The sequence below is a fragment of the Ambystoma mexicanum genome, chromosome 3p (genome assembly GCF_040938575.1).
Source record: "Ambystoma mexicanum isolate Mex_15411 chromosome 3p, UKY_AmexF1_1, whole genome shotgun sequence".
Classification (NCBI taxonomy): domain Eukaryota; kingdom Metazoa; phylum Chordata; class Amphibia; order Caudata; family Ambystomatidae; genus Ambystoma; species Ambystoma mexicanum.
The window spans coordinates 465,432,155-465,453,531 of NC_090925.1; the positions used below are offsets into that span (position 1 = coordinate 465,432,155).

Sequence of the window (21,377 nt, forward strand, 5' to 3'; positions counted from 1 at the left end):
CATCATTTGCTCATGGAGCTCCAAGTGTTCCCAAACAGAATACTTGGCGTTCTTATGATAAGGCGTGATGACACTCCTTATTGCCTTTATTTGTTTCAATGGGTCCTTAAGCAAGGCCCTTTTTGCCTTATTGGCCTTTTTGGTTCGGGTAACCCTGGTCCATTCATCCACCGACTCAGAAGCGCTGCTCCCAGAGGTGCCCGTCTGATCTTCCAGGTTTTCCCGGATTCTGCGAGCCTGGGAATGGCTGGCAGAATGTGGGGACCTGGTCTCCTGTGTCCTGTGACGCTCAGAGGAGTCTTCAGATCCCTCCTTGCTACCAGGATTTGCTGGGTATCCCCCACACTGACCTCACAGTGCAGAGGTTTTCAGGATGCCCTTTATTGCCTACTCTCCTGGGGTTCCCCACTAAATTGCACTGTGCTTGGGTGCCCATACCCTGATGCCCGCCCATCCATTCCTGGGAGGTACTGGCCTATGAGCCCCATACTTCTAGCTGGATAGTAATCTGCCATCCCCGTGGCCCTGGGCTCATGTGCGTGAGGGGACATGGGGGTGGCAGAGTCCAGGGATTGGGAGAGATGAAGGCCTCTGGTACTAGGGCTCCTGAGGTTATGCACAGGAGTTTCTCTTTCCCAGCGAACCTCATCTCTATCCGCCCCTGCTTCCTGTTGCAATGCAAGAGCCTGCGCTTTCAGTTCCTCAATTAAGGCCTTACTAGACTCTATCAGTCTCTCTTGCATGGTTACCTGTTGCTGGAGCCTATCATTGTGCTGACAGAGAGCCTCATTTTCTCTCTGTGCCTCCTGATTGGTCCTGGAGTACTGGGCCAGTCTCTGCTGCAGGAGGGTTACCTGCTGAGCTGTGTCCCTATTGGCCTGCTCCTTTCTTGCCAGAGCATCCTCCACCCTCCTGGTGTGCTCTAACAAGTTCTGGTGTTCTTTTTGGAGGTCACCCAGTCCCTGGAGGGCCAGGTGATTTTCTTCCATTTTCCTTTTTAAGTGGCAGACTTCCGGGCCTAAGGTATCCCTTTCCTGACTAAGAGCCTGCATCTGTGCCGCCAGGTCATCCCTTTGCCTTTGGAAGGCACCAGCTTTCTGGCGCGCCTGGTCAAACTCTGCCTGGGTATCCAGGTCTTTCAAAATCAGTTTATTGCTCTCTGCCTTCTCCCTATCTAGGTGGCTTTGCAGGGTGACTACCTGCTCGGCACATGCCCTATTGAAATCTAATTGTTGCTCCAGCTTTTCCTGGCTCTGCAGTAGGGAGTCCAAACCTTCTTGGTACTCATTCTGCAATCCCAGAAATCTGGTATCCTGCTCTGCCTTTTCCTGTTGCAGCACATCCATATCCTCCTTTATTTTAGTGATGTACTGTCTGCTGTCCTTTTCTGACTCCTGGCTCCTGAGCAGCCTCTGCTCAGAAGAGTCCAGATCAGATTGGGCCTTCTCTAACGCCATCTGTTGCCTATTTGCCAGATCTTGGCCTTCAGCACATTTGTCCTGCATGGCTCCCATATATAGATACAAATATGCCGCTATCCTGGCAATCTTATTATGTTCATCTTTGGCGTTAGTTCACTCAGGGCCACATGTAGGGGACCCTGATCTCCCCATATATCTGACCCTGTTTCAGTGACCTGTTGCGCGATTGCCTGCAACCAGACCGTTTGGTCCTGATGAGTCCACTCACCTCTCACAAATAGCTTATGTAAGAAGTGCTCTCTGGCTATTTTCATATCTACCAAGGTCGTCATTCTGGAATTTGAGTTCCTTCCTGACTTACAGAAGTTTGTATTTTATTTTGCAAAACAGACCGTTTCCTTAGAGCATTCCTTTGAGGGATGCTTTCACACTGTAAAAAAGCATGGTGATCTAACTGGATATGTGTATCTGGTCAGTTGGCACACTGTATTAATCTGCACAAGTGGTAACTCTAACCCAGAATATCTAGTTCAGTACTCTGGATGACCACCCTTGTATAACACCCCCTCTTAGAATCCCCCTGACCCCACTGAGCCAAGAAGTAGGTTTGTTTTGCAAATGAAAAGGTTTATTTGAGAATTTAAACAATATATATATATCACACTTTATAATGAATTAATATCTGATAGTACACTTAGACATATGATGTTGATCAACAATGGGTAATCTGGCACTAGCACACTTCTTTACAATCAATGAGGAGTTAGTATAGGATGGATAAAGTAGCAAAAATACTTTTATGATTTCAAGGGAAAAGCAATGAGGAATAAAATGCAGTACAGAAATACTCGATATGATTTTAGCAAAAGCTAAGATAATCACTTTTTCTCTGGCAATTCACCCCCCTCCCCTATGCAATGTAAGAAATGGAAGGAAATGGAAAGAGGAGCACACAGTTCTCAGGAATGCAATCAAATACAATACGAAATTCAGTTCCCCCCCCTAGCAAGCTTAGAGGAAACAGGTAGGAGTTTGAAACACAGGCCCAAAATGCTTTTTAAATGTGATGGCAATGGATGGGAAAATGTGCCCACTGATTTTAATTCCCTCTAGAGATTCAGGGTGAGTGGGAGATGCGTGTTGGTATTAGTTCAGGCTCACTTTAGCAATGCTCTATGAGTTATTACCAAGTTGCAAACGGATTTTAACAAAAGAAAGAATGGAGCTGCTATTTTGACAAGTGGAGAAATTGAGCCAAAATCGCAAATCGCGGTAAATTTCACGATTGCGTGAATCGCGATTGCGGTAAAAGTATAAGGAGTAGATTCTAAGCTTTCAGAGGAAAGTTAAATCTCGTTCCTAGCCCAAACGGTTCCAGAGATACGGACGATTAAATAAAGGTAGTTTTTCGGATTTAAAGTAAACTCAAAATGACAGGTGACAGCTTGCAGCTGCAGAATTGACAGGTGACAGTTGTGCAGCTTTAAAAATGACAGATGACACGATTTCTAGGAGGCAGTTCTACTTAGGTTAAAATAGTTTGGATTAGATTATTTTAACTAAGAGATTGGTTCTGCACAGTCAGTTCTGCTAGGTACTCACAATATAAATTTGAACTAGGCCTCGTCACGGATCTGGTCAACACGTCCGGCTGCGGTTCTGTCTGCTCGGCGGGTCAATCAGGCACCGGTTCTGCTCACAGCGATCTGGGTCAGCTCTGCTCTGCTGGTCTAGCCTCTCTAGATTCTGGATGTAACACTGCTTTTTGGGTACTGCTACAGGCTCTTGCAAAAATTCTCGCAAAATTTCAAACAGCTCGCCCGGCTGTTGAATAGTTTGGTTAGTTTTGAGGCCTGCTGAAGAGGATTCAGCTGGTGGATTCAGGCCTCTCTGCTACAAATTCTGGAGTTAATTTCTGCTACAGGTTCTGGAGATTGATGGATTTGAAGTCTGGATCTCTGGATGTGAAGTCGTCGGTCAGCATGCTCCGCAGCAAATGGAATTGAATGTCTCTACCTGTCCCAGCAGTCTCTTTTTATGTGTTTTGAAAATGGGAGTGTGCCTGGGCCTAGCTAGGCCTGCCCCTCTCTACTTGTCATTGGCCAATTCCTCCTCTCTCCCTTGATTGGGGGAAGGAAATGTGAGTCAGAGTGATGCTGTAGGTTTTATGGTCAGAGGAACCTCCCCTTGTCAGATTGCACACAAATCTATTTCTGACCCAGATACATATTTATCTATGTACCATTTTTCAAATATTATAGGTCCAGTTAACATATTTTCTGTAGCACCAAACCATCCGATCCCTGTCTTTGTACGATGTCGTGTCCACTGATGACAGAATTCTCCCCTTTTCATCCAGATGACGACCTCTAAACCTTTCCAGATTTTACACAAATGTGCACCAGGGATATGGGTTACAGATGATAAAGTGTCAGATTTTTAACATGCATACATTTGGAGTGAGACCCTATTTTCCGCTAGCAACCCCCCAGAATACACCACAGGGTCCTAACGCCTCTTAAAATGTGCACTGAAAAATCACAAGAATAATGGTAATATTTATATAATTTTGACCAGTCCGCACTATGAGTTATCTATCTTTTTAAAATTATGCCCTGGTCAAAAAGGGGTGTGGCTTCCCACATCACAGGGTGGAATAACTGGTTTATCCACTTCCCCCAAGCTCAGCTGGCTTGCAGAGGCACTGCCCCTCCCAGTTTCCCATAAGAGGAAGCCACTTTACGCCCCCCCCCCCCAATATAACATTTGCCTGAGTCCAGGACAGACCTTTGTTCAACTCCCTGTAGTCCCCAGCTGCCACTCCCCTTTCAATCAACAGGGCCATGTGACCTCAGGATGCAGCCAGGCCTGGCAGCCAGGCCTGGGAACACAGCTGTTGATCCAGTTTCAACTCCTGTTGGGGGTAGTTGTCAGGCAGAATTCAGTTTCATTAAGCCAGGTTTCAGCTAAATGTCACTTTTTGTTCCCAGTTTAAATCACTTACAATTTTTACATATACATTAAATAATTACTTCCTTCAAGTCATTTCAGAATATAGTTTTACATTGTATCCACCTCTTAGCAAGTCTTTCCTTGGTCTGGTTTTGTTTCATTTGTTCAGTTTTTCACAAAAGTCTGGTGGTTTTAAAACGCCGGCTTTCTGATAGTGGTGAGTACTGGTAATGCAACCATTTTTGGGATTAAGAAAATGAATTCCCCACAGTTCTGAATTGCTTTTTGGCAATCAGCATTGCCATTCCCAATGGTTTCAGGCTACTGTGTGTGTAGCCCAATGGTGGTTTTAGGCAGTGCCCTCCTGTGCTCACAACATAGGCAAAAATGGGTGGCAGCCTATTCTTCATGTTTTCCCTGTGCAGTCTCTGGGGAGTTCTGGCCATCATGATGTTTTCCATGCCAGTACTGCACAGTTTTATAGTAGGGATTGGATGCATGGGTAAAAACATCCCACACCGGGCAGCGCTGCAGATCCTGCCATATTGTTGCTTCTTCCGGAGTGTTAAAAAAATGCTATTTGCCCTTATGTACGATCTTCAGTTTCGCAGGGTACAGCAACATATATTTTATCCCCGCAGCCCGTAGCTTCCTTTTAATAGTTACACAACTGTACCGCTGCCTTTGGACCAGCATAGTATAGTCCGGGTATGCCGTGATAGTACTCGAGGCCCTCTCAATTGTTCCGCCTTTCCGAAAATATTCCAATATTTTCTCGGGGTCTTTATAGTTCAGTATTTTAGCAATTATCGCTTGTGGAGGGGCCCCTGGTCTCGGCTTCCTCATAAGGGCCCTATGTGCGCGCTCCACCGCAAAACCCTGCGAGAGTGTACCTGCCCCAATTGTTTGTAGGAGTAAGTTCTCAGTGTAATCAGTCGGGTCCTGGCCTTCTTCGCCTTCCGGCAAGCCCACCACGCGAATATTGTTTCTCCTCGCTCTCCCCTCTGCTTCTTCTGCTCGAGACTCCAAGTTGGCCACTTGTTGTTTAAGGACATGGATCTCCTTTGCATTGTTGGTGCTGGTGTCTGTGTTAGATTTCACTGCACCCTCCAGGCAGCTTGTGCGTTCCGCCAGTCCCCTGACATGTTGTCTCAGCAGGGAGACTTCGATGCCCACTGCTTCGATTTTAGCTTCCAGGGAAGTGCGTAGGTCCATCATTGCAACCCCCCAAGATTCCTTCAACGCTGTGATGGCTTCTAAAATCTGTTGATTATCAGCCGCTGTGGCGCCCTCAGCCTGTGCCACCGGGTCTTTTGTTGCGCTGCCCGCAGGAGACTGCTGTGTTTTCGCAAAAATATCCATTGTGGGTTGTTTGTTCTTATTTTTGCCCACGACCCCTCGCGCTGCCATATTTCGGTCTCCGTTGGGTCTCCCTAGCGTCCGAGTGTCTTCTCAACTGCAATTTCCGCTCTTCACCTACCGTCATGGTGATCTCAAGGCAGTCGCGACATCTTCTCACCGCTGCTAGTTGCTGATCAATGCCGAGCGAGTGCTGCTCGTGCTTGTCGTGGTGTGGCCTGCATTTTCACACCTCTGTTGCCCTCGGGCCCCTGCCGTCCGGGCCAGCCCCCAAGCTTCCACGACCCAAGGCCCACAGCCACCAGGGGTTTTGTTCCGTCTTCACCTCGCCATTGCTGTTCTTTCCCGGTGGCCGCCGCCTCTATTCGTCCTCTTCAGGTATCCCAGTGTCGTTTCCTTTGTTGTCGGCCATCTTGTGTGACAATGGACCGAACTGCCGCTGTCGTGCGTCGAGCAATTCCTCCAGACTCCCTGCTTACGATTCTCTCAATCTTTACACAATGAGTAGAGCATACATTCCCGTGCGTGTGTGATCAATTCTTGAACCCGTGGCGCATTTTCAAAGGTAGTTTTTTCGGATCATCAGTCGGATCCTCCGGAGCTACACAGGAAGCACGTCCTACTCCATAGCTGCTCAAGCCACGCCCCTCAATAAACTTAACTTGGGACAAATCCTTGGTTGTTAAATATTTTAGGCTCGGTAATTCACCAAACAAGGCTAACACATAGCATCTATTCAGGGGAAAGAGACCATTTACTGTGAACAAACGTTCAAGTCTGACATAGATCAAATCATCCCCCCTTTGATTCTCAACCATTGGTTCAATACCATTAGCCTTAGGCCCCACAAACTTTAAAAGTATTCAATTTTTTATGATCTTGGTTGGCTGAGTTTTCACCCCCTACTTTAACTACTGGAGTTAACTGATTTAAAGTTTTCTTCCTATGATCTTTCACTGACCTAAATATTGGGAAGACATTTTTGGGCATACTTGTTTGTAGAGTAGACGGTAAAAGGGATGTAACATTAGACTTAAGCAGCAAAGGACCTACTAACCGAGCCTAAGGCACTTTTACAACTGAATCCTATCCTACTTCGATTACATTAGAATAAGCCTCCAGGTGCTTGCTTAAATAATCTAAGTGCTCTTCCTCAGCTGTATCTTGGCCCAGAATAGACATCGGGACCATTTGGCTAAGCATGTCAATCTCTGGTATGGGTTTAAAAAAACTAGTAATAAGACCATTAGGTTGTTTATTAGTGATAGTTTGTGGCTTAATAGACTTTCCTATTTGGGGATCCTGATGCTGACATATTGGCGTTAGGGATACATTACTAGGGCCCGCATCTTCCCCTACCCTTACCGTAAAGACTTTTGAACCCAAGATTAGGTCTACAGGGGGTTCCATCAATGGTCCCTCCACACATTTAAGTGAGCGGAGGAACTTCTGTGACGCCTTTTTAAAAAAATATTTTTAATATTTTTCGATTTTTTTGTCCTTCCTTTCTGTTGCTGGAGGGGATTCTCGAGTAGTGCTTCACCCGCACTCATAACCAAATCCTTAGGACAAGCTTCCTCGGCCATGTCCATAACAGAAACACAGAAACAGGGACTATAGTGTCAGCAGCAATATTTAAATATACAATCTCAGTCTGTAGATCAACCTCATTAAGATCTTGGATCGCTGTAGCATACTCCAATTCACGGGCAGATACTACAGTCTGGCAGCTTATAGATTTCATAGTTATTCTTGTGTCTGTTAAGGTACCTCCGTGTGGGGCCTACACGCCAGAGTGTAATGTATCTGAATATTTTGTAAGCAATTGACCACTTGCTATCACATACCCCTCAATAAAATAAATTTTGGCACAAAGTTCATGCAGCACCATCCGTATTTCCCTTAGTTCATGCTGGACAGAGTCATTACCTTTATCCATGGAATTAAAAATCCCTGAAAGCACAGGAAATTCGAAAGCATCTATAATCTGCTCACCATGGGAGGTGCCGGATTGGCTACAGTCCTGTCCATTCTGCCGCTCCTAGTGGGTGAAGATTATGCTGTGGGAGAGATACTAGGAACAACTGATGTTTTTCCAAATAAAGTCGGTGAAAAGATTGTAGGCTTCTTTGTTGAGGGTCTGTGCAATGAGACTTCCTCACGGCCATCCCACACTGGGCTGTTCGGCAAACATGGCCCCAAGGACAGGCTTACCCATTTCCCAAGTTCACGTGAGGAGGGGCACGGATTGAAACATTCAAAATCATATCCGCGTTTCTACACAAGTTTAAATCCTCTGCATCAACATGCTCTGATGAGCATGAGGCACCACTATCGTCAGAGTTCTACTGAGAGCATCCAATTTCATTAATCTCCTGCACTACAGTCTGCTCTGAGAAATAATTTAACTTTGTATGAAACGCTTCTGATGTAATTTACCCACCATGGGTACAGCAATTCCCTTCAATACCCATGAGTACCTCTGTTATTCTTTTCTGTGCATGATCATATGACAGGTGCACCGGTTGTAAAGGGATAACAAAATGCAGTTTTGTTTTTATTTTCCCCATTTTAGTGTTCACTTGAGACTTCGACAATAGGGCGGGACTATGACTTCTCAAACCGTATACCATGTATACACTCACCTAATCAAATGTCAATAGACCAGCAGCACTGAACCAAGGATATGGCTCCTGCAGCTGCATTTATGTAATCACGGAAAATCCAAATGCCTTGCCTTACCTACTGCTGGACTGCCAGACCCAGACTGCACCTTAGCTCACTCTGCCTCACTACGACAAAATCCATGCATACATTATGGTCCTCATTATGCGTATGAGGTAACCGTAAAAGCTGGGGGGATTTTTGAATGCTGCCTATTTTAACAATCCAAAATGGTATTAGGTCAATAGACCTTTTTTTAAAAAAGGAAGAAAAAAAAACGATTAGAAAGACCGCTCTGTGATCGCACAGAGCAGTCTTTCTAAATTGGACTGCCACCTGGTGTGACGCACACAAGTGCGCACTGGGGCTGACAGGCACGCCAGGACCCAGAAGCAACCACGACGGAGAATGGATAAGTGTGTGTTGTGCGTGTGTTGCGTGTCATTTGTGTGTTTGTGTGTGTGTGTGTGTTTGTGTGTGTGTGTGTGTGTGTGTGTTTATTTTAGTGGAGGGTGCCGAGGGAGGGTGTTTGAACAAATCCCATCAGGTGAGGGTGGGGGAGGGAGCAGTTAGGGGGCTAGGCAATGTGGGTTTTCGCTTTTTGTAGGCCACCCAAAATCGGCCAAAATAATTGGTCTTTTTGTTGGGCGACCTACAAAAAGCGAAATTATCACATTGAACCTCCATAATATAACATTTTGGGTATTTACCTCATGTAGATTTACTTATTATGATGTGACAACCACTTACCCACCCAAATGTTTAAAACGTTTCTTATGATATAGGGTGGGCGTTTGCTTCTGCATGAAACATTCCCAAAAATGCCCCAGGGCTACCATTGTGAAGGCACGAAACTTAGGATATTGGTCTCATTGCCCTTGCCCTTGCACCCCGCTTCCTCATGCAATGGACCATTTCCCAAATGGTTCCCACCCCATCTAAGGAACACCAAAAAACAAAACAACTCTCTTGAATACAAATGGCGAGCATCAAAAACCGATCTCAGCAGATCCATGTTCGCCTTGCACCATCGTAACTACAAAGCTAAAATCCGGAAAGCCAAAAAAGCCTATTACAACAAACAAATTCTCAACTGGGAAAACCGCAGCAAAGAACTCCACAGAATCATATCTGAATTCGTCAAACCCACTTGCATCTCTACCCAATCCACCCCGTCTCAATCACTCTGTGACTCCCTATCCCTACACTTCTACACCACCGCTCTTGATAGGACACCCGCCCTTAACAACAAACTGTCCCTCCTCTCCCCCCTGCCACAACCAACCAATCCAACAACCCCCCTCTCCCCACCGCCCGATCCCCAATGCCCCCACCTTTGACTCCTTCAAACCCATCTTCAGAGAAGAGTTTCTTGACCTACAATTTTCCAGCAAACAGTCTTGCTCCTCCCTCAACCCCTGCCCCGCTTCTGTCCTAAAATAAATATTCTCGTCTACCTGCACGGGAGAACATGCAAGAACCATACTTAATGACTCCCTCAGCTCTGGCATCTTCCCGATGCCTTCAAAATTGCGCATGTCAAGCCTCTTCTTAAAAGTCATCCCTCAACCCCCTTGACCCCAAAAACTACAGACCCATCTCGAACACCGGATTCCTTACAAAACCCATCGACCGAACAGCATACTCCCAGCTAAACACCTTTGTTGAATCTAACAACCTCCTCGACCCCGCACAATCAGGCTTCAAACCACAACATGGAACCAAAATTAGTCTGATCTCAATCTGGGATTATCTTAAGGTCACTGCAGACTCTGAAGGATGCGCTGCACTAAATTTCCTCAATCTCTCTGCAGCCTTTGACACAGTTAACCACTCAGTCCTTCTTGACCGCCTCCACCCCCTTGGAATCCATGGCACTGCTCTCAAGTGGATTGCCTCTTTCCTCAGCAACAGGAAACAAATAACCCTCCTCTCCCCATTTGTCTCAGCTGCTTGCTCGGGTAATACTGGAGTACCGCTAGGCGCATGCCTATCTGCTCGCCTATTCAACCTCTATATGTCCACCCTTCCCGGAATCATCCGCTTGCACAACATCTTGTGCTACAACTATGCTGACAACAGCCAAATCATCCTAGAAATCCACCATTCAGGCACCTGACCTTGAAGGCTGTATCCAAGATATTGACCGATGGATGACAATAAACCACCTCCTCTAAAAACCCCACTAAAACCGAAATCATGGTGAGCGGCAACCCTGCCCTTCTACCTCATCCACTCCCTTCGCCCCGTCCCTGGGCCAGCTCCCCCCAACAGAGTAAAAAACCTAGGCTGCACTATAGACTCTGGCATAACCCTCTCCCGTCAGATCAACAATGTGTCTAAATGTTGTCACTACAATCTCAGACTCCTCATCTGCATCTTTCCCTACCTCTCCTTCCTGAACAGACTTGCTGCAGTTATGTTTTTTGTAATGTTGTGACTGTACTATGCCAACTCCCTATACCTAGGAGCCCCGACATACCATTTTAACAAACTCCAAAGAGTGCAAAACGCTGCTGCTAAACTGCTCCTCGCCCTGGGTCCGAGAGACCACATCTCTACAGCTCTCCGAACCCTCCACTGGCTCCCAGTCGGATGAATGGCCACTTTCAAGACCCTCTGCATCACCCTCCGTGCAGTGCACAAGACCGGCCCATTATACCTGCAAGAAAAGTTGAAACCATCCCTCCTATCCCGCACCGTAAGATCAAGCACTGCCCACCTTTTAGTGATTCCAACCACTAACTGTCAGGATCAGAGGATCCGCCTTCTCAGCCTTGGCGCCGACTCTATGGAGCTCACTTCCCCCACATATTCGACACACCCAAGTATATAGGACATTCCGCAAAGTTCTAAAAACGTGGCTCTTTCCATAATACCAACCACGACCTTCCGAAGCGATTGTAACCCTAACTACACGATGAATAAATGCACAATGGAACTCCCAATATTGTCATCAATGAATACGGCCGTTAATTTGGCTATAAACAAACTCAGACTCTCCATGATATCGCTGTGTACACCTCTGGTCCCCCGTGCTATCACTCTATGCCCAGCCCGGTAGTCCCTGTGATGCTACTGTGTGCCCTGTGCACCCCCCAGTCTCTCTGGTCCCTTTGTTGTCACTGTGTACCCCTGCCCTCTGTCACCCTCTGTTATCGCTCTGTACCCCTCTAGTTCCCTGTGCTGTCACTGTGGGCCCACCCCTACTAGTCCCTGTCTTGTCGCTATGTGCTCCTTTAGTCCCCTGTGTTGTCCCCTCTTCCCCTGTCCTCTGGTCCCCCGTGCTGTCGCTGTATGCCCAGCTCCTCTAGTACCCGCAATGTCCCTGTATGCCTCTGTGTTATCACTGTTGTGCACCCAAGCCCCCACTGGCTCCCATGATGCTGCTGTGCCCCCCAGCCCCTTTGGTCCCTGTGTTGTCGCTATGCAGCCCTGCCTTCTGATTCTCTGTGATGACGCTGCATACCCCCTTGGTCCCCCGTGCTGTCGCTTTACGCCCAGACCCTTTAGTCCTGTGATGTCACTGTATACTCTGCATGCCCCCAGCCTCTTTTGCCCCACGGTTTACTACTGTGTACCCACCTACCGTCTGGCTCCCTGTGTTGTCACTATGTACCCCTCTGGTCACCCGTGCTGTCGCTGTATGCCCAGCCCCCACTAGTCCCTCGCCATAATGCCTCTGTGTGACACTACCCTCCAGCCCCCGTGTTGTCCCTTGTGATGTCCCTATTTGCCCCTGCACCTCCTTTCCCTTGTTCTTGCTGTCTACCCACGACCCCTCAGGTCCCCATGTCTCACTCTGTGCCCAGACCCTCTGGTTCCTGTCTTGTCACTGCACCCCACCCTAGATGAGGTTACTGTGCCCCACCACTCTTGTATCCCTTGCTGTTGCACTATGCCCAGACCTCTGGTTCCCTGATGTCACGGTGTATCCCCACCCTCTGGTCCTGTGATGTCTCTCCATGCCCCCAGCAACCTCTGGCCCTAGATGCTGTTGCTGTATGCCCCCAAACCCATGGTCCCCGCAATGACGCTATGTGACCCTGCCCATCTGATCCCTTGTACCGCGTTCCTTCCTGTCTGTGTCTTTGCACTTGCACTGTCTGAGTATCGCTAAGTCGAGTACCGTGGCTAGTCTTCACATTCTTGCTTTTCATGGCCTGTGAGATTGTCTTTGCTTACTCCCTTTTTCCCTATTTTGTCATTGTGCGCTTGAAGCGCACGTTGTGTGACACTGTGTGGATGAACCATAATATATTATATCACTATGCTTACTCTCTACTCTACATCATCACACAATTGGAGTGCAGCTACACCCCTCGATCAATTCAGCCTAGCTGCCCATATACAAACACTATCCCATAAACACCTCAGCATTCTAATAAAACACATCTATATCCCACGGAAAACCGGCCTAGCTGCACACATAAGCGTCCCACAGGCCTAACGCAGCCAGAACCGCGTCTTGCTGTCCACCGGCCAGACTGCACACATTGAACCGATACCACTACCACCACACCTACCGCTAGAATGCAGCTACCATCAAGCATCTACATCAGCTGCACAGACTGGTGCACCCAAGCACCTTTCGACACTCTACTCCTTCAACTGACCTGGACTACGATCCCTGAGGGCGTTCAACCTACCAGCGCTTTGAGGTCATACCAATGATATATAGAGCGCTATAGAAATGCCAAATAACATAACATAACATGTTGAAATCTGGTCTGAAAATGTACATATGCCATATGAAGGACTTACATGTACTTAAGAAATGCTGATTATTGAACATTCATTGCTAGATGTTCGATTAGTGGCTTGTTTACTGCATATGTTTGTTTTTTTTTCTCCAGTTTTATAATTTTTATTTTCACCAATAAAGATAGCAATACAATTAGAAATAAACAAGCTTCATAAAACTACAAACCTGGTCACAAGATTGAGTCCAAAAGAGAAGAAAAAGAAGAAAAAACATCTCATAATGCATAACACAACATAAATAAGGAGAAAAAGTAGAAGAGAGAAAATTGAAAAGAGACCAGAAAAGGAGAAGAGAAAGAAACAGAAGAATATCTAACTGCATCATTTGGTAGTACAATTTATAAATAATCAATAAACACATCCCCACGTAACATGGCATGATCCTGGCTAGCATAAGAGCAAATCAGAATACATTTCAGGGTAATAGTGAATTTGGACAAAACACACCAGCATACTGAGTCACCATGAGACTTTAACCATACACATTGAGAAAGATCCCCCATATGTCCATAAACTTTTCAGTCTCTCCTTTCAATTTGCAAATTGCCTTTCCATAGGTGGAGATTGTAAGCAACTCATGCACCCACTCATCAATGCAAAAAGTGCTGGACTTCCAAGCCATAAGAATCATCTTTTTCGCAATCATACAGGCCCTAAGGAATCACATTTTCTTTCTAAAGTCAACATCCTCTAACAATGACACATCACCCAGTACTAAGAGAGACACAACCATTGGAATGGTGTAGCTCAACACCAAATCTAATCTCTCACAAACTCCCTCCCAGAATACCTTAGTCTTGGGACAGAACCAGATCTGATGACTTAAGGTACCTATTTTTATTTTTTTTTATTTTTTTATTATTGTTTGATCAAAATGTGATTTTACAATACTGAAGCTTTATAGTAAACTTCAATGAACTCATCTTTGTGTTTTCTGTTTTGAAGGAAGAAGACAGAGGCTTATTCTTTACGGCTCGCTGTTAACATTTAGTAGATTCGTGTCAATGTATTCTAGCATTTTTGCAGTTGCTATTTGCCACGTTGTTTTATCTCCCCCAATGAGTCTGCACCACCACAATTGCTCTTCTGGCAGTGTGCTGAAACCAGGTATTGTTGGCAGATAGCACTGTGTAAGTGCTGCAGTCGCTGTACATGCCATGAGTAGATGTCTTATTGTCTCCTTTGGAGGTTGTATGTCGTTGAAACAGAATCTGCAGGTGTTTGACTGTGCTTGTCCTTGAACATGTCGTATTTCATTTGTTTTGAACAGGTTGAGCCTAGCTCGTAGAATTAGGTTCTGTGCTTGCCTGTTTGGAAATTGCTTTAGTAATTTTGCAGTTCATTTCTTTTTACGGTAAAACTTGGTAAATGAGCGATGAGTTTTAATGTCGCGGTATCGTCAATCGTTTTGGCCCAGTCCATATCTTTTATTTTCTTTAGCACTTTACATGGATTTGTAATAAGTTCGTCTTCATCTGAGACGATTGCATCTAGTACTTTTTGATTTTGCTTTTGGCAGTTGTTTACCATATCACATGTATTGTTGTTCATTTCTTGTTTGATGATACTGAAGATTTTGTTTTGACTGTCCATTCTGCATTTGCGGTATAACATGATGGCATTGCAAGTTGCGGTACATTCTAGAGATTGTAAGCTTAATTCGTGTCGTATTGCTACGCCGGGAGTCGAATTTGGTAGTTTGAGGACTTTGCGCCAGAAATATGCTTCTAATTTGCGCCAAACTTTTTGTGGAATCATCGGCATGGCTTCTATGCCATAAGTGACGGTGGGTACGACCTTCATCTTGTAAAAGTTTATTATTGGTTTCAGGGAGAATTTTCCGAATTTGCTGTCAATTATTTTTGCTTGAGCTGCTAGTTTACTCATTTTTGTATGTAGTTCCTGCTGCATTGTGGTTTCATGGAGGGAACTATCCATGTTTACTCCTAGATATTTAAAATTTGAGACCACCTCAATTTTGGTCTTGCCCAAATGCCACTGAAAGTTTTCCTTTTTTCGGTGATATTGGAAAATCATGATTTTTGTTTTGTTGATATTGATTTCCAAATGATTGCTGTTGGCATAGATTAGAAGGGCGTCAAGTTTGCGCTGTGGCCCAATTTGGGTCTGGTCAAAAATTGTTAGGTCATCAGCATAAAGCAGGTGTCCGATTTGCGTTGTTCCCAGTGTTGGTGGGAAGACTCGTGTTTGACTTCCCATATTTTGAATGTCGCCGATATAGGTGATAAAGAGTGCTGATGCCAGTGGACAACCCTGTTTGACTCCTCGTGTGGTGTTTATTTCGGCTGATAGGTCTCCTTCACGGCTGAGTCTGACTCTTATGGATGTATCATGATGTAATGCTTGAATTGGCTCTAACAGAGAGTGGGGACATTTCCATGCTTCAAGTTTGTCCCACAAGAGGGATCTTTCAACTCTGTCAAAGGCCTGAGTGAGGTCAATATAAGCTGTGAACAGACGGTGATTCTTTTCTAGGGTTTTTGCTTTTAATATACTACACACTAGTATATTGCATGTTGTACCTGTGTGTTTCTTGAACCCTGTTTGCATTTTATCATTACATTCTGCAGAGGCCGCCCATCTTTGAAATCTCGTCAAGAGTAATGAGGCGTATACTTTCCCCATGACATCTAGTAGGGCAATCGGTCGAAAGTTCGTTGGGTCCGTGAGGCTGCCTTTTTTATAAATCGGTACCACGATTGCTTTGGTCCATGATTGTGGTACTGATCTCATTTCAGTGCATGGTTTGAAGATGACGCTTAGTAAGGTAGCCCATTCTTCTGGATGACTTTTTAGTTCTGCATTACTGATGCCATCTGGGCCTGGTGCACGCGAGTTTTTCAGTTTTTTGATGATGTCGATAATGTCCTCTTTTTTATCTAGGTTCGACCATTCTACAGCTTTTAGTTGTTGCGCCTGTGGATTTACATTTAGATCAGATTTAAAGACTTTGCTGAAGTGGCTTTCCCAAGTATGTTGACTGATGTTGTTTAAGATTTGGTTGTCCTGCGATTGTTCAACGTTATGTATTAAGGACCAAAAATTCCTACTGTTGTTGTTAATAAGTGCTTTTGTTATTTGTTCGGCGTCCTCTTGGTACAGTTTATGTCTATATGATTTTACCCAGGCTTTGTATTTTGTTTTGATACTTTGAATCTCTAATGTACCATCTGTGGCAATTTGCTTGTAGGCTGTTCGAGGAGCTCTTCTATACTCGCGCCTTTTATTAATTAGAACTTTATTATATGTATGTTTAGTATTTCTGTTTGTTGCGTTTCCTTTTCATTTTGATGTCTGTATGTACGGCAACAGTAGGGGTTGGTAGTCGATGCTGGGGCATGTCGCTGAGGTGGTGATAGCCTTGTATTTTGCTGTGATTTTGCGAATTTCAGCAGTACTTAGTTTGATTCTGGTGACTTTCGTGTTTGCCTCAATTTGTATGTTCATTTGACAGTTTTTGTTGGTTTTGAAGTTCCATGCGGTTTCAAGCAGGTTATGGTCGCTTGTTGGAGTGTGCCGCACTTTAAATAGTTGTAGGCAATGCAACATGGATTTGGATACATAGATGTAATCGATCGTGGAGGCCGAGGATGCACGCTCCCATGTTGCTATTCTGTCTGTTTCCACGAACACTTCGTCCAGGTTGTATAGCTCACGCGAGTCTGTGAACTTTCGCCAAATTGTGCCACGGTATGCGGACGCCTTTTGTAGTTCCTTTGCATTCGTACTAGTTGTTTGAGTGACATTTAGGTCTCCACATATCAATATGTTCTCTATGTCATGCTCAGTTCTTACTGCGTCAATTGTCCTTTCACAAAGGTCTATGAATTTTTTTGCGATGATTGCAACTGGGTTCCAGTAAAGATTTATTATAACAATTTTTGGTGAATCTATCTTATGATTTTCGTCGCCTTGCCAGGCAATCACTACTGCCAAAATTGATTGATTTGCAATTATCGTTTGTACGATGGAGGCTCCAGAACCGTTTCGGCAGGCTATCAGGAGACCTGAAGTTGGACGTCCTTTGGTTCCTCTTGCGGCAGGGGATAGGATGATCTGATATCCTTCTAGTGTGGGGGTTTGCTGAAGCCAAGTTTCCTGTAGACAGATTATGTGAAATTCTCCAAGATTGGGGCCTCCTGGAGCAGTCAGATGTATATGGCCTCGCGTATTCCATGAACATAACTTGATGTCATTGATGACTTCTGTGGGCTCATTACATATGACTGCTTCCGCCAGCTTGAGTGGCTATTGTTTGCGATGCAGATTTAGTGCTTTTGGCAACCAAGCCCAAATTCCTGTTTTACTGCTTGTATTTGGGCTTTGCTTGAATTGAGCCGTCGGTGTTGAGCCGACTCTTTGCGTGCAGTTTATTTTTGTGGTACCATCAATGCTTGGCAGGGGAGTTGCTAGGTCTGGCAAAGACCCGGGGCTAAACTGATGTCAGAAATGTTGGGACTGGGGGCTAGCTACTCTTTTGGCTGTAGCTCCTGAGATTCGATCCGGGGCTACAACCAAAAGATCAGGGGCTATAGCCCCCTTAGCCCCCCCCTAGCAACGCCCCTGATGCTTGGTGTCCGTTGTGGATTTACCATCTTTTCTCTCTCAGTTGTTTTGTTATATACTGAGTCATTCTTGGTTTTGTAATGCTCATTTTTGCTCTTATTGTAATATGATCTCTGATATTTCTTTGATATTTCAAGTCCCTTTGTTACTTTGTGGCCTCTCTGAGGATAATCCTCTGTATCTTTTTCGTCATGCGTCTTGTACTTCGTGGTTAAGCGTTTGTTTTCTGTGGCGTCGGTCTCTCTAGTTTTAGCTGATTCGATGCGTTCTTCGTTACTAGGTACTGTGAGGTCTTCCACGTAGTAACCAGAATTATAGATGTCTCTTCTATATTTTAGAATTTTTTTGGATATCGTTGAGGGCGTTAGATGCAGTATTGTGACTGCCCCATGTTGCGTATGCCATGGTTCAACGATTTTCAAGTCATCTGTGTGAAGTCTCTGCAAATCTTTAATTTGACGCAGGATTTTCAAGACCGTTCTTCGATTTAAAAGGGTCTCCTCTTTGATGCAACTTCGTTGGGTCATTCTGATTGCATATTTTGAGACATTTTTTGTGGGGTATCTCCCGTCGTTTTCTTCAATTCCTATGTTTCTTGTGTTTGGAGCGTGAGATGCTTATTTGTGTGGATCGTTCTGTTGTTTCTGTCCTGAGCAGTAATCATGTTTAGTATTGTTGTTGGTTTTTCTTATTTCGTATTCTCGTTTCTTGGGTGTATCTTTGTACGCCTTGAGCGTTGGTCTTTTTTCTCCTTGAGGTTCTTGTGTTTTGTTTTGTGTTCATTGAGTGGTTGTTGACTCTCTGTCCGTTGTTGTGCTCTTTTTTGTAAGGTGTTCTTCTGGTTTGTTTCTGCTATTTTTTGTTTTATTGATGTTCTTACTTTGGATGGTCTCCGTGCATCTATCCGCAATATGGATTTGCTTGTGCTCTTTTTTGTTCTCACGGTATGCTGCACACTTTGTTAGACAATTTCGTTTTTGTTCCAAGGTTTCGAAGTCACATTCTTGCAGCATTTCCGCATGTTTTTCTTCTGTAGTTACTGCAGTCTTTTGTTTTGGTGATAGCGTTTTTTCCGCCTTTTGGTTGACTGCAACTAATGCTGTCGGTGAATCAATGACTTCATCCGAATATGTGCTCAGGTTCGTTAAGGGATCCGTAAAGTCCAGTTTTTCCTTGGAGTTCCGTTCTCTAGTCAGTTTTTTTTTTGCAATTTTTTGCGTTTTCTGAATTTTCGTTTTCCCTCATTGTGGTGGCCGTTGAGCTATTCGCATTCCATTTTGATACTGCAGCTGGTGCTCTTATTTCAAGACTTGTGTTCGATTCTTTTTCTATGTTTTGTTTACTGGAGGTATTTTTTGAGACATTCTTTTTAGTGCGTGTTGCGGCTGTCTCTGAATCGTTATTCGGTTTGTCTTTCCGGCCAGGTCCCTCGAAAATGCCATATGAGGAGGTTGCAACTCTGATGTCACCTTTGTCTTTGGCGTTTGCTTGATTTAGTACCAACATTACCGGTGGTGTTTGTTGTCCCATGGTCACATTGTTTTTACTGTTTGTTATCTCGTTATTGCTTGTTGTCTTTTGCTGGATTTTTTCTCTGTCAGTTGCTTTTATGTTGACTGTTAAGTCAATGATGGTCTCTGTTTGTGTTCCAACTTGACTTGTGTTGATTGACTTGCTCTGTCGATTGGACAGTGTTGTCACATTTGTCGTTTCTGTGATGTTGTTGATCGTCTCATCGATGCATGGCTCAGTCGTACCTTTGTTATTTATAGGATTTTCTTTTGCTGTAATGTAACCTTCCAAGTATACTATTTTTGGCAGAAGCATTGCTAGGATGACTTGTTGATCTTTTACTGCATCATTCATGGTCTCGTATAGTTTGCAAAAAGGATTGAGTGCAATGGTTATGACGGACATGATTCCTTGTAAGTCCGTTTTTTTCGAGGATGCCTCTTGTGCTGCATTTGGCGTTTGTGGGCATGAAGTTCTGCCTAATTGGTATTGAAACTCACCATGACTTCTCCTGGGTGTTCGTGGTTGGTTTGAGCCTCTTGATTCTGTTTGTAGTATTTTTTCTGTCAGAAGAACCCGTTGGGATCTGTCTTTTGTTTTGTTCACTTGAATATCGAGTTCCACTATGTTTGGGCATTTATGTGGTTCTCTTGCAACTGCCGCATGATGACTTGTTGAACATGGGCTGAGATTCTGACTGGATGCAGCTGGTGATTTAGATGCTTCTGACGTAGAGCAGGCTTTCTCGTTCTTGTGTTTTGGTCGTAACCGCAATGGCCTTTTGGGGCTCTTTGAGTTCTTTGTTGCCTTGAATCGGTTGTTCATCGCTCGTCGTGCTCTCCTGGTCCATGTTAATCGGTGTTGAGGGCTCACCTTCCACGTTGTCTTGGTTGGGTGCGTTTTTTTCATTGGGTATGTCTTCGCCTAGATTCTTGGAGAGGTTAGCTTTTGACATTTGTTTTATGGCGTTCTCATCGCTCTCATTTGTTTTTTCGCCTTCCTTAAGACTAGAGTCTGTTGATGTGAGCCTTTGAGCTGCGGATTTGTCTGCTTGTGACGGACCTGCTTCAGGTGTGAGGTCCATTCTTCGTTGTTTTGCATGTGGTATGTTTTCGCTTATGGCTGCTAACATGTCTGCATCAGAGATTTCCGTGAAGTTTTGCGATTTCTTTAGTAGCTGGAGTTCGAAGAAGTCAGTCAACATACGCATGGTGTTGGTTTTTTTTGATTTCGCGATGTTTGTGCTTTTGGTCATGCGCTCTTTCACAGTGTGTGATGCATTTTTGGTTGATCGACTCACTTTGGCTCTTGCATGCATATTTGATTTGTTATTCTTCTGATTGGTGAATTTTTGCGAGCTCATTTTCACAACATTCTCTGCTCCTTTTTTTCATGTTTCGCGCTGATGTTAGTGCGCTTTCTACGCAGTTCTTCTCTGGTGGAGCGTATTCCATACAATTTGCACTTTCTTGGAGATCTTCATCACTGTTTGAGGCGTGTACTAAGACTTTTACTCATTGATGGACCCTCGTTGGTGATTGCTCCCTAATCTGTTTTTCACATTTTTTCCTTTCCATTTGCACGATTCGGAGCTCTCTACTTCGGTTGCGAGTCACGTCTCCTTAGTGTGCGCACGATCTTCCTCATCCGACGGCAATTCAGTGATAACTGTAGGCAGTCGAACCTTGGTAGGGCTCGATTGCAACGTTTCTTCGGCGTCTTCATTTCGTGGGCATATCTCTATTTCCTCACTTTGCTCTAGGCTCTCATCATGCCTGCACTCCGACCCCCCTCCGGGGGTTGACGGTGTGGCTAGCTTGAGAGTGCCGAGTTGTGGGGAGGTTGAGGTCTTGCCATACTCGCTCTTTTCATTATCCAACTGTTTATGACTTCTGATGATAGCTGTTGTTTCCTCGTTTGAAGTTATTTCTATAATTGTGGTGGGAGTATACACGGGCTGATATGTTCACAACTCATTTGAATGAGGGGTGTTAGAGGTGAATTGATGACTTCGGAGGGAGCGTCATTCTTCTTTGTTGGTCTATTTGTTTCATTACTCTCAATTGCCACACCGGTTCGGGGCCCTCCTGCTCCTTTCCTTGAGCTACGGAGGCGACG

At 44.9% G+C, this 21,377-nt stretch overlaps 1 pseudogene; it reads left to right on the forward strand.

The window, feature by feature from the left end:
* Positions 1–14,435, forward strand: part of LOC138579914 (1,25-dihydroxyvitamin D(3) 24-hydroxylase, mitochondrial-like) — a 176,081-nt pseudogene extending 161,646 nt beyond the window's left edge.
* Positions 14,436–21,377: the final 6,942 nt, after the last annotated feature.